Raw genomic sequence first — 12,168 nt, forward strand, 5'->3', positions numbered from 1 at the left:
ATGTGTTTTATAAATATCCCTGATGTATTTACTGCTTACTAAAATCAGCTGCAGAAGGAGAGCATTAATCCATGGATATCTTTGCCTTGAATATTGCTACCCTCTCTGAAACAAAACTGTAAAGGCTGCAGGCCAATTACCTTGAATGGAGCTGATGTTGTAGCTGACTCACCTCCTAGTTTCAGTGTCATGGTTTGTCATAGAGAACTGCCTCAAAACTCACTCAGCTTAAATGTTAATGTTGAGACTTTTTGTTCTGTTATTCACCAACTCTTAGCTAGAAATGCTATGGGAAGTCATCTAACTTATCTACATCTTCACAATGTTACTCATCTCTGCAAAGAAAGCTCATCTATTCCACTCTTTCCCATGTACTTTTACCCTTAGAAGGGGATTGCATCTATTTATCCCAATAGCTCAGTTCTTCTCTGAGGTTCAGTCTTCATTTTCCTTTCTAACAGGGATGATTGTTGTTCCTGCTCTGCTGCTGACAAAGGGTCTATTATGTGCACAGCACAATGCAATGCCAGAGACAGCTGAGTTTGCTTTGGAAAGGGAAACTTACTGTGTGTAATTTCTCCAGTGTATGATTGTTTCTGATACCCACTGAAACTCTGTTATAACTTGATGCTTTCTGCTTAGCACTGTAGTGGAGGTGTACTTAGAGCCCATATTAGCTAAACCCATATCTTGGCTTGTGAAATACCCCTGCATTCACATCGATACAGACTTGGAGGCTGATATTTAGTTAGCAGATATAGTTGCACTTACAATGAATTCAGTGTATGAGAGAATTAAAGAGGGAGTGGTACTTGATTGCCTTGAACATGTGAACTCAGCTTTGCAAGGCAACTTTAACAAACTGCCAGATTGCTTACAAGAGAGAGAACTTCTATGGAATAACAATGTATTTCACAGTGTTGCAATATGCAATGATTTTGTTCCTGCAGCTGAGACTTTATCTTGCCACAGTGCCAGTGATTATTATTCATCTCTTCTCATGCATAAGGCCAGACCTTCTGTCTAACACAGATCCCTGCAACCTTCAAGAGCTTGTCAGGAGTACCCAAAAGTAGGACAGAGCTGAGTGATGTCCTAGTAATGTGTTGCAACATTTGGTTTCAGCTTCCTGCCAGTCTAAATTGCAGTTCCAATGTATAAACATCTCTGTGCAGGCGTAGTAGCAAAGTGTCACTGTTTAGTTTCTTGCAAATGGCACAGTAGTTTCTAGGAGCTTGGAGCAGATGTCATCATTGGGGCTATTCTCACATTAATTTGGTTTCAAGATTAAAAATTCATGTGCCAGGGAGGACAATTCATTAGGTTTGTAGGCAGTTTTGACCTTGCTGGCTTTGTCATTCATGGACTGAGGTGTTTAATAACTTCAGGTAGTTCTAGCTCAATAAATGAAGTTTGTTACTCTGGCTCCTATTGATTTGGAGAACCTGAGTTGTGCAATGGCAAAGATTTTCCAAGTTTCTTAATGTGCCTTTCAGGTGATGTTCTCTTATTTTACAGGAATGCCTTTTATAGTAGAATATGACAGCATTAGTGTATGTTCTAACATTTATTTAACCATTATATTTATGAATAAGTTTGGATGTTAAGTGATATAATCAGCATAATTAGTGCTGGGCCAAAGTGCATAGAAGTACAAATGCAAGGTCTGAAAATCTAGGGTTAACTGTGGTAGATCCAGTCCATGCTCACCCTCATTCTGTGAGCTGGTCTTTGATAATACATGTATTTTTGCTGATGATGTCCACAACAGCCTGTTCTGTCAGGTATCAAGAGGAAAAAGATAAAAACCACCCAGAGGATCAATGACATGTCGATTTAATGACACTCAGCTGCTCCTACACTCAGCCAAAGTGATGGCGAGGAAACTTGTAACCAGCTTGACAGGAAGAGCTGTAGTGGTTTGACCCCAGCACAGACCATTAGTGTGTCTGACAGTAAACATCCATCTGAAAAATCAGAAGTCAAAGGGCAGGTGTGAGCCCTGAAGTCTTTGTAAGAGGCAGAGAAATGGGATCTCCAATATCTTAGGGCTACAAATGCCAGCATGCAGATGGCTCTTTATGGTGTCCATGGCATCTTTTTGGGTTGCCTCTGGGCATGGTGCTAGTGCAAATGGTTAATAGTGATGTCAACGTGATGCACATATAAAAGAGGTTGAAATATTTAGGTAGAGTCAATGTCCAAAGACTTAATGAATACACTCATGTATAACTCCTGTATTTTGCAGCAGGTGGTTTCATGTACATGTTCCATGTACAGCTGGTTTCATGAATCTTAAATTTTGGTGTGTTTTTCAGAATTAATACTTGATCACTGTTAACCTCATTAAACTGCTTCTAAATCCCATTAAGAATACTTACAATCAAATGAGCAGCTTGAGTTGCAGGCAGCAGTGTAATGAGTTGTAGCAAGGATTCAGCTGCAATGCAGACAAAAGAACAAGCGGGGAAATCTATGATTTGATGTATTATTCAGAATTAATTTGCATTGAACAGTCTTTCTATACCTACAATGCAGACTGCTTTATGTTAATGCATGGTTTGGCATCAGCAGGTTTCTTACTGCCCTTTCCTTTCTGGGAGGTGAAGATGCTGTTTGATGTATCTTAGTAACTAGCTAAAGAAGGTCAGGCTCTGCAAACGTGACATAGTTTGTCCTTTCAGTGCTGGGGACTAATGCTGATGCCATCACTTAGTGACTTGCTGTACCTCTGCCTTGTTGATGGGTGGAGGGTATGTACATCTGGGTGAGATAAGATGCTCCTTAGTTAAAAGATGAATCCACGCTAAGATGCTACGCTGCGTTCAGAAGCTTTAAATTAAACTAAGCAGGCAAAGCAATCCAGACAGTTCACACACTACAGGTTGCTTTCTTATTGTAAGCAATGTGGCTTTTTAATAATGGCTGAATTGAGAAAGCCTTGCAGCAAAATTGCTGCCGATTAAGTGGGTCTCCTAAATAGGAACGTTAAGAAACATCTCCATTTGTCAGCTGTGCCCACATGCCTTTGATTGATGCTTAAAACAAAACAAATGTTATGGGGAGAAATAAGCCTGCTGTGTTTATCTGTGTAATTCTTCATCTATCACTCTGTGCTGTGAAATCGAGTCCCATAAATTCTCCAGATGAAGTAATCAGAGTGTGGTTCCACTTAATCCGTTATTTTTAACCTTGACGTGAAGTTTCTTGATGCTGCTTTTCTTCCCTTTTTCTGTTAGTTTTCCTTAATTGCTTCTCTTGGCAGCAGGACATTTCAGCCGTCCCTGTTGTAATCTACAATACCCTCCGGGAATGTTCCAACAAAGGTTTCTGCAGAGTCAGCTTCTCTCAAAATAAAGCAGATACTGAGGTTAACATAAGAGTGCATGCTTGAGGTCACATTGTATTTTCCTATGTTGGAAGGACAAGATTGCCTTGAAATCCTCTCTCCCTGTGGGTACCTCAAAAAGGAATTTACCATAGACAGTAAAGGGTTGCTTGCTTATCTGGAACCTCATTTTTAAGTTAAAATACTTGTGTATTCTTCAGACCAAATCAAATTTCAGCCAGAGTTCTGAATTACATGATATCAAGAAAATATCATTTTTGTCCTGACCAGTGTGATTATTTTTGTGTTAGAAATCCTGCCTTAAAAAGGGAATGGAGGGTGAACCGTAACCTATGAGCAGCACAAACATCTTGAGCTCTGCCATGCATATACGGTTGAGAGAGATGGATTCTTTGACATAAAGCTGCCTGCTGCTTTCCACTACCTGCTGTGGAAGGATTCCCATCCATTATGCTGTTTTGAGACATTAATAAAGAGGCTGAAGGTGTTGGGTTTAAGCAGAGGATGCTTTGTCTCTGAGCTGGGGCAGCCTGAGATGTATGTGCCCTGTTCTGCAGCAGGCGCTTTGTTAATGACAGACCTTAAGATTTATAGGGTACATATTCAGCCTATTTGTTATAGGTATGAGATGGGAACAATTCTGCTGTTGCCTCATTTCAGTGAAGCACTGACAATTAGCTCTGGTATGGGTACAGTTCAACATCTCTGTTTATGGATCCCTTGATTATATGGGATTTCTTGGGCACTGTTTTTTTCTTCCTGATGAAGGAATGCCATTAATACTCCATCTGAAAATTGATATTGCAGAAAATTACCCCCTTATAATGGCAGAATTACCCCTTAGGCAGCTTATTGGGCATTTCACTGATGGTTTGAAGGGTTGTATCACTATGCAGGTCAGCATTTCTCCAAAGACCTGACCTTACTAACACAGCACACTCCTGACTGTACCTGCAGGTGAACGCAGCACTGTATGAACACCCAACTCTGCATTTCTTTCTTGCAAAGCAAAGGTTTTTCTTGGAGGGTGATGGCAATAGCTCTAAATCAAACTCAGAAAGCAAACAGCAGCCTCCTTGTTTTTAGCAGATGTTAAGCTTTGGGAATAGACTGCTTCCTGCAAGCCTAGGGACACTGAGAATTTGAGGCTGTGTATGGAAAGTGAGGAAACTGCCTTGTGAGCACTGACTTGATCTCTAGAGGTCCCTTCCAACCCCTGTGATTCTGTGAAACCTGAGTTCTTACAACTTCCTATTTAGCTTTTGACAGCTGCGACTTTGGGAAGATCATGTAAAGCTGCAGCCTTCCAGGTGGTAAAAAGTGAGGCTGCAACACTAAACTCCTATATGCTGACTGTGCGGGGCTATTTGGAGGATTAATTAATGCTTTCAAAGTACTTTGTAAATCCCAGGTGCTATCAGACAATACAAATGCAAGCAATAGTCTGATTCTTTCAGTATGTGTTACTCAGTGCTGAGTTGCTCTTTGGCAGCAGTGCATGGTGCCATGATGCACAGTGGTTTCTATTTCCATCTTCACACACAGTTTACGCTCCTGTTTATAGGATGTAAACAACAGTGCAGGACCCAGATTGGTTTTGGCAGCTTCCTCTCACTGAGTCATCACTTAGTCTGTGCAGCAGGCTCTGGAAATTGGGTTCCAGCTTGTATGTGAAGAAGCCTTCATTGCTATTGCATGTGTTAGAGGCAATGGTGGGGTGTTTTGTTTCTTAGAGTGGGAATCTGGAAGTTGGGATTAAAATCTTTGTTACTGTTATAACTGAGTGGTGACTACACCAGAGAACAGATAGTAGCATCCTTCTGAACAGGTTGTGCATGGCAGAATGCAGGGGTAAGGTTTAGCTGAAACGAGACAGATGTTGTAGGGTAGAATTATGGATATAAGGTTGGAAAATACATCTAAGATAATGAAAAGCAACCCCATCCCTACCATGCCTTCGAACCACTGCCATATGCTCACATTTATTGAATGTATTCAGGGATGTTTCTCTCTATGGAATATCCAGGAAGCTTTCTATGCAGTGTGGAGTCACACTTCATCTTGCAGCAGCTCCGTCATCCTCAGGCCAAGAAACAGCCTTGTACAATAGCTGCTGCTGTACTAGTTGGAAAGAGCTCTATGGAGAAGGCTGGCTGACAAGTCCCCATGCAAATCCTGTTTTTATACAGCAAATCACTTGTCAAGTAAATGGAAGCTGGCACAAAATTATCCTTATTCATGTAGAAAATTGATTTTCACAGATTAAATCTGTGACATGAGTGTGATGGGCTCTGAATTCTTAATTCATTGGGTCTGGATTTTTCTTTCTGATGAACTGATATGGGTGTTTTTTTGGCAAGGAATGAGAATTGTAGAGTTTTTTCAGTCATGAAGGCTTGGGTTGCTTAAACCTGCAAGAAGTCTGGCTTTTTAATTCCCCTCCAAAGATTGCAAGCAGCCAAGGGAGGAGTGATCCTGGAGGGAGGTCACAGCTTGCATGCTCATGTCAGATTAAACAAGCATCTCTTACCCATTGCACAGCTCTGCAGTGACCTGGTGGGCCAGAGCTCCTAGAATTAAGTGCAGACTTTATTTAGGTTGTGGAGACGCAAAAGAAAATGAGCTGTGTGACTCAGGAGGAGTTTTCTGTTGTGTGGATGCCCTGAGCAAAAAGGTTTTACATCGGTCACTCCTTATCCTGAGGAATAGGATCCTTATATACCCTGAAATTAACTGTTCATACTGCATGTGTACTCTAAGGTAAATTATGTTATGTATGCCTTAACTATGACTCTTAAAGCTAACATTGGGGCTGTGTATTGCACGTCAATCTGTTGATATGTGGCAGATTGCAGGCTTGGATCCTCATTATAACATGTGTCCTGAGGTTGGGTACTCAAAGATATCTAAGCTTTTTATCTTCCATGCTCATCTAAATAGCTTTGATTTGGGTTTTGTAAGTATCACAGCATATTTGTAGCCGAAACAATTTGTTTCTTTCTTCTGTTTTGAGAATAATTCCCCATGTGCTTTGAATTATGGCTTCCTGTTCATTTTGAATGTCCTTTCAAAATCCTTTCTGAAGATGGGTTTGGGATATATTTACTCTTTCAGGAGCCTGTGTCCCACCTGCTATCGTGTTTAATATAAATTTACTGCCTGTCCTTGCTGATTACATTAAGCATTCTGGAATGATGGACTTCTTAATAAAGTGAATATGGGAGACAGATTTGATAAAAGACGTGCCACATATAATGAAGTTTAATGAAAATGAAAGCTTTTGGTTTTGGTGCCCTGCCCGTTAACTTAAGTGTGATTATATTTATTGTCCGTCAGGCAGCTCAACAGAAGCTTAGTCAGAAAATGCAATTTTTATATTGTAATATAAGGAGAGGAAAGGTTGGGAGGCAAATATGGTTTGTGAAGGTCGCATTAAACCAAAATGTTGCTGCTGACCTTGGCAGAGATCACGGAATCACTAAGGTTAGAAAATACCTCTATGGTCATCTAGTCCAACCATCCACCTGCCTCTAATATTGCTCACAAATAGTGTCCCTAAGTATTTTAACCACCCTTTCCTGAAACATCTCTAAAGTTGATGACTCCATCATCTCTCTGGGCAGCCTGTTTTAATGCTGACCACTGTTTCTGAGGAGAAATTATTCCTAATATCCAACCTGACATGACTAGAGGCTGTTCCCTCTTGTCTTATTGATGGATATGAGATGGAGCTCATTGGCAGTTATTACCTGGGAAGCAGTAAGAATGATGCTACAACTGTTTTTATAGTGGCTGAAGCTGTGTGCATGTTTTGTAACATGACGGTAAGCAATAAGGATCTTGTTCTTTCCCTGGTTCTGGCTTTTTCTGGATGTATCTATATGTGGATGTTCCACTTCCCACATAGATTTCCTGGCTGTGATGAGGACCATTGGCTTGGCAGGATGCAGTCACAGCTGAAGGAGTTTTGTAAGATGTGCAAAAAAGTCAAGCAAAAAAATATCATAGATTTCTAGAATCATTGAGGTTGGAACATCAAGTCCAACCTATCACCACCATGCCCACTGATAGGTAACATAATGAAGAATGGATATTTCTCACTGTGTCGCTTTGGGGGAGGGGGGAAAGGACCTTTTAATTTTACTGGGTAAGAATGGCATGGGTTGGCCTCAGTTGGACTAGATGACCTTAATGGTCTTTCAAACCTTAATGAATCTGTGATTCACAAAGCAAATCCTGTTTGAAAGGGATGCCAAGTGCCATTAATGGCAACAGCATCTAACTGGGAAAGGAGCAACGTTAGCAGTTCCAATAAGGGTCTTGTGTCTCCCAAGCTTGGAGACAGGACACACTGCAGCCACCCACGCTTTGCAGCAGGGTTGAGCACCAGCAGCTCTCACTTCACAGCACTAAGGGTGGTCCAAATCCCAGCTTTTGCAAAACCTCCCACTTTCTGCCTTCCACTGCAGCTGCTGAGATACGGTTTGCATCAACACAGTTTGCTAAACATGTCAAAATCAATCTGAGTGAAAGATGCTCTGCAACGTACGGATGGTTTCCTATACCCATCGTATTGTGACTTCCCTAACGAGGCGCAATGTGGAAACTCAGCAGGCCAAATGTTACCACCTCTTTTTTTTTTCTTCCATATCGAGTAGCACTTTCTAGCAGGTTTATTCTTGGTGTAAAGAGGCAACTGCTGGCCCATGAATATTTTAAAGGCTAATATTGGAGCTTCTGCATTACTCCCACACACTGTAGTGTATTCTGCAGATGCTCAGAATATGTGTGTGTGTAACTGCTTTTTTTCCCTCTTTCTGTTTGGGGTAATTTGGCATATATCCCACAATCATCCACGCTGCTCGGCATGTTTTAAATAAGCAATGAGAAGACTCTTCTGATTGCTGTGTTCCCAATGACTGCAGTGATTGTGTAAATGAATCGAACTCCATGTCAGGATGGCTTTTAAGGCAAAGAAATGGTAATGTGAAGAAGGAAGGAGGTAAAATCCCTAATATCATAGAATGGTTTGGGTTGGAAGGGGTGTTTAAGATCTAGTTCTACCCCCCTGCTATAGGCAGGACTACCTCCCAATTAAACAGATTGCTCAAAGCAATTCAAGGAAAACCAAATAATGTTACTTTAGCATGAATTAGAGCTTTTGTTTGTACTGATGGCGAGGTCTTGAGTGAAGTTTAAAGAGTTCTGGGTCCAATTTTATCAGCAAAAGGGAGAAATCTGTCTGCATGGTATGTGCAGACCCACTATGGAAGAGCCAAAGCCTGGAATCCACCTTTCTTCCTTCCTAGTGCATTTGGGGCAGTGCAAGGTGTTTTAATCCACCAGTTTTACAGTAAAATAAACAGGAGCAATTTTACTAGGCTACCTAAGGCTCCTGTCCTCATTTGTAGAGCTTTTCCTGCCTGTGCTCTGCTTTGGGTCATTAATATTTTAGGTATATTTTCCATCCAGCTTCATGCCTGCAGCACACAGCTGATTCTAGCATGAAAAATTCACAGCAAATTACAGCTCTCTGATGGTTGCTGGGTGATTTGGGGTCCTACTGTGCTTTGTCTCCTCCTCTTGTCCTTTCCGGTTATCCCTCACCCATTTTGGATGGTGGTCTGCTGCAGTGTGATGGGACCTGTGCAGGGTTATTTGTGTTGCTCATAGGGATTCTTAAAGACTTCTGCAAAAATGATGTTAGAGAGATGGTTACATGAGATCACTTTTTAATAAACACTTTGGTAATCCTTATGGTTCTCTTTCGACATGTTATAGCATTAAGTGAACTGATACTGGAGCTGTTGTGTGAGCTACTATAAATGCATTTAACAAAAAGAGCCTTCTGTGGGCTCAGCTCAATGTGGTGTCTTGAGCATCCCCTCTGTAGCCAGCTGAGTCTTGAGGGACAATCAAGGAGAGGAAAGGGGAACTTGTGTCCTCATTTCATACACGTGGAGACAAAGCATGGGGGACTAAAGGCTGAAACTGAGTTTCCAGGTGGGTGAGCTTAATGTACCGGGTGCAGAGAAGATGCTAAACTCTTCTGAAAAGCCATTTCTTGACTGCAGATGTTAAGTGCCAAGAAATCTGACCGCTGGTCTGGGAGTTGATCCCTTGGCACCTTCTGAGAGGTAAAGAAGGAGCCTTGCCATGAGATCTGGCTGTAAACCAGAAGTGAAGGCATTATATGTAGTGTGGACTTGTAACAGATGTCTACAGCAAAGTATGTAGGTGCTCAGTTGGCATTTCTGCATCTATTTCAACACCTTGATAGGGGTCTGTGTTTTTTTCCATTGTTTGTTCTAGTTGTCTCATGGGTTTCCTGCTGTTACAATGCCTTATTGTAGAGTAGGGCTGGGCAGCAGGCCTTTTGGGGTGAATATAAAGCATGTTTAGCAATTCATTGCAGCACTTGAATGGGAAGTATTCGCTGATGGGATTCAGGGGCACGTCTGTGGCAGCTGCAAAATCGACATGGAAAATACATTACTGTAGTGCACTTCGGGACATGAAAAAATAGATTCCGTGTATGGCAGAAGAGCAGTTCATTTCTTCCTACATGCATGAACAGATGTAAGAGACCTTTTCTGAGCTGAGAGCTCCCAAGCTTTGTCCTCACCTGTTCTGAGACTCCAGTCTTTCACAATGGTTTTTTGACTGATGAAAGTGCTGTTCCTGATGTCCTGTTAAGTCCTATTATTCCTTCTATTTATCCTCCTGTTCAGTTCTCTGCACTCAGAGCTATTTTAGTGGGTACATGACCAACATTACCCTCTGGTCCTGGGTATCAGCCTATACCAATCCCATAGAAACTGCTCTCTCCTTTTTTAATAGCTCTTGCAGACACATCTATCAATATTTCAGCCTCTGCTTTTTTTTTCCCCTAGACCTTCAAAAGGCCAGGGCCATGCATTATGTGGAATTATGGATCTAATGTCAGTAACAGCCCATTAATATTGGTGCCACTGTTCTAAAGATGGCTTTAAAGTGATCTGGGAGCCGTGGCAACTGCTGGCAACCCAGCAGACATCCCTGCTCCTTCCCCAGGGCTTCCCATTTCCTCAGCAACAGAGGAAGATTAGAAGCATCCAGCAGTGAGATGCTTGGGAAGTTATCAATAAAGTGATGATTAAAGGCTGGAACTTCTCAGCCTTTGGTAAATAATAGTAAGTAGATGATGGCTGAGGTTCACATTTACTGATGTTATCAGTCAATGACAAATGACAAAAGGCATTTATTTCATAGCACTGGAAAGACGTTAGCCCAGCTGGGTGGTAGATAGTAAGGTCTGCATTTTCAGGGTCTTTCAGCTAGGAAATCTGCAATGTTTCCATGCATCTTGTCTGATTTACATGTCGGTAGATTCAGCCTACAGCCTTTAATTCACTTACAATGGTGGTAATGATTTATGCGATGCTATGAGGCTATTGAAGATCTACTATAAGGAAAAAAAAAATCAATTAACGTGCTGCTGATGGTGTCACGTTTGCAGGGGTGGGCTGAGGCAATTTATTAGTTGCCTGGTGCCACTGTGTCTGCAAATGTGAACATGCTCCAGTCCCCCACTCTTCCTGGCAGATGATGTCCTTGCTAATGTGTCTGAATCCATAGCTCAAGGTCAGAGGATGCAGTATATTCACAATTGATTTGAGGTGATAGCTGTCATCTAATAACCAGTAAAGGAAGCTTCATCTCCATGCCCCGTTGCCCTCTAATGGCCACTGCTGCACTTGCACAGCAAAGTGAATGACAAAGAGGGCCAAATAGGAGATATTGAGGAATATGGTCTGTTGTGATGGTCCAGTGTGTGCTTATTGCCAGTACAGTATAGTATTGTTTATAGTAAGGATTGCTTTGGGGGGTGTGTAGAGCAAAAGGTTGATTGAAGCAGGGAAATAAGGGATGGGAGAGGGTGGTAAACCCAGAGATGGGACAGGATCAGGAAAGATCCTCATGGAGATGAAGTGCTTACTCATATGGATGCATACACACTACATACGTGTGTACGCACACAGGAAAGGAAAAAACATAAATGGCATCACTGCCAGTTCACTGATTTTAATGAGCCAGAGATCCACTGTGTCCTGCTACATGATGCTACCAGATGGACTTCCACATGTGTATATGGCAAAACAAGCTGAGCAAGGGATGCTTAACCAGGAACAATGGGACAGCTGGACCAACTGTTGCAGTTCAGGATGACTGAAGGTGTCTTCAGTTTGCTTTCCTCTTGCAGTAGAGTCTTTCTGACAGTAGATGTCACATTTGCACAATGGAACACTGAGCTGCTGTGCAAGGCTGGGATGGATAAACTATAACACTAGCTGTAAATTATAGAATCATTTGACTTGGAAGGGACTTTTAAAGACCATCAAGTCCAGCTCTGCAATGAATAGGGGCACTCACAGCTTGATCAAGTGCTCAGAGCCCTCTCCACCCTAACCTTGGGTGCCTCCAGGAGTGTGACATCCACCACCTCCTCTGGGCAACCTATTCCTGTACTTCACTACCCACATCATAAAAAGCTTTTCCATTATATCCAGTCAAAATCTCTTCTCTTCTAGTTTGAAATCACTTCCCATCAGAACCTGCTAAAGAATGAGTCGTTTTCTTTCTCATAGACTCCACTGAAAGCCCAGCTTTACTGGCTAAACAGGCAGGGTTTTGCAATACTTTATGGTCTTTTGGGTCCAAATTATGAGTTTTAGGGAGTTGGCACTGTTCTGAACGATCCCATGTGGATTGTATACAAATGATGGTTGTTTAATTGGAGGCACATCATAGAATTGTAAGATGGGTTGGAAGGGAACTCA

At 41.8% G+C, this 12,168-nt stretch overlaps 1 long non-coding RNA gene across 1 annotated transcript in view; it reads left to right on the plus strand.

The window, feature by feature from the left end:
* LOC107323687 overlaps positions 1–12,168 on the plus strand; it is a 122,394-nt gene that overhangs the window by 15,294 nt on the left and 94,932 nt on the right. The window lies entirely within an intron of this gene.

This window comes from Coturnix japonica, chromosome 22 (genome assembly GCF_001577835.2).
Source record: "Coturnix japonica isolate 7356 chromosome 22, Coturnix japonica 2.1, whole genome shotgun sequence".
Taxonomy (NCBI): Eukaryota; Metazoa; Chordata; class Aves; order Galliformes; family Phasianidae; genus Coturnix; species Coturnix japonica.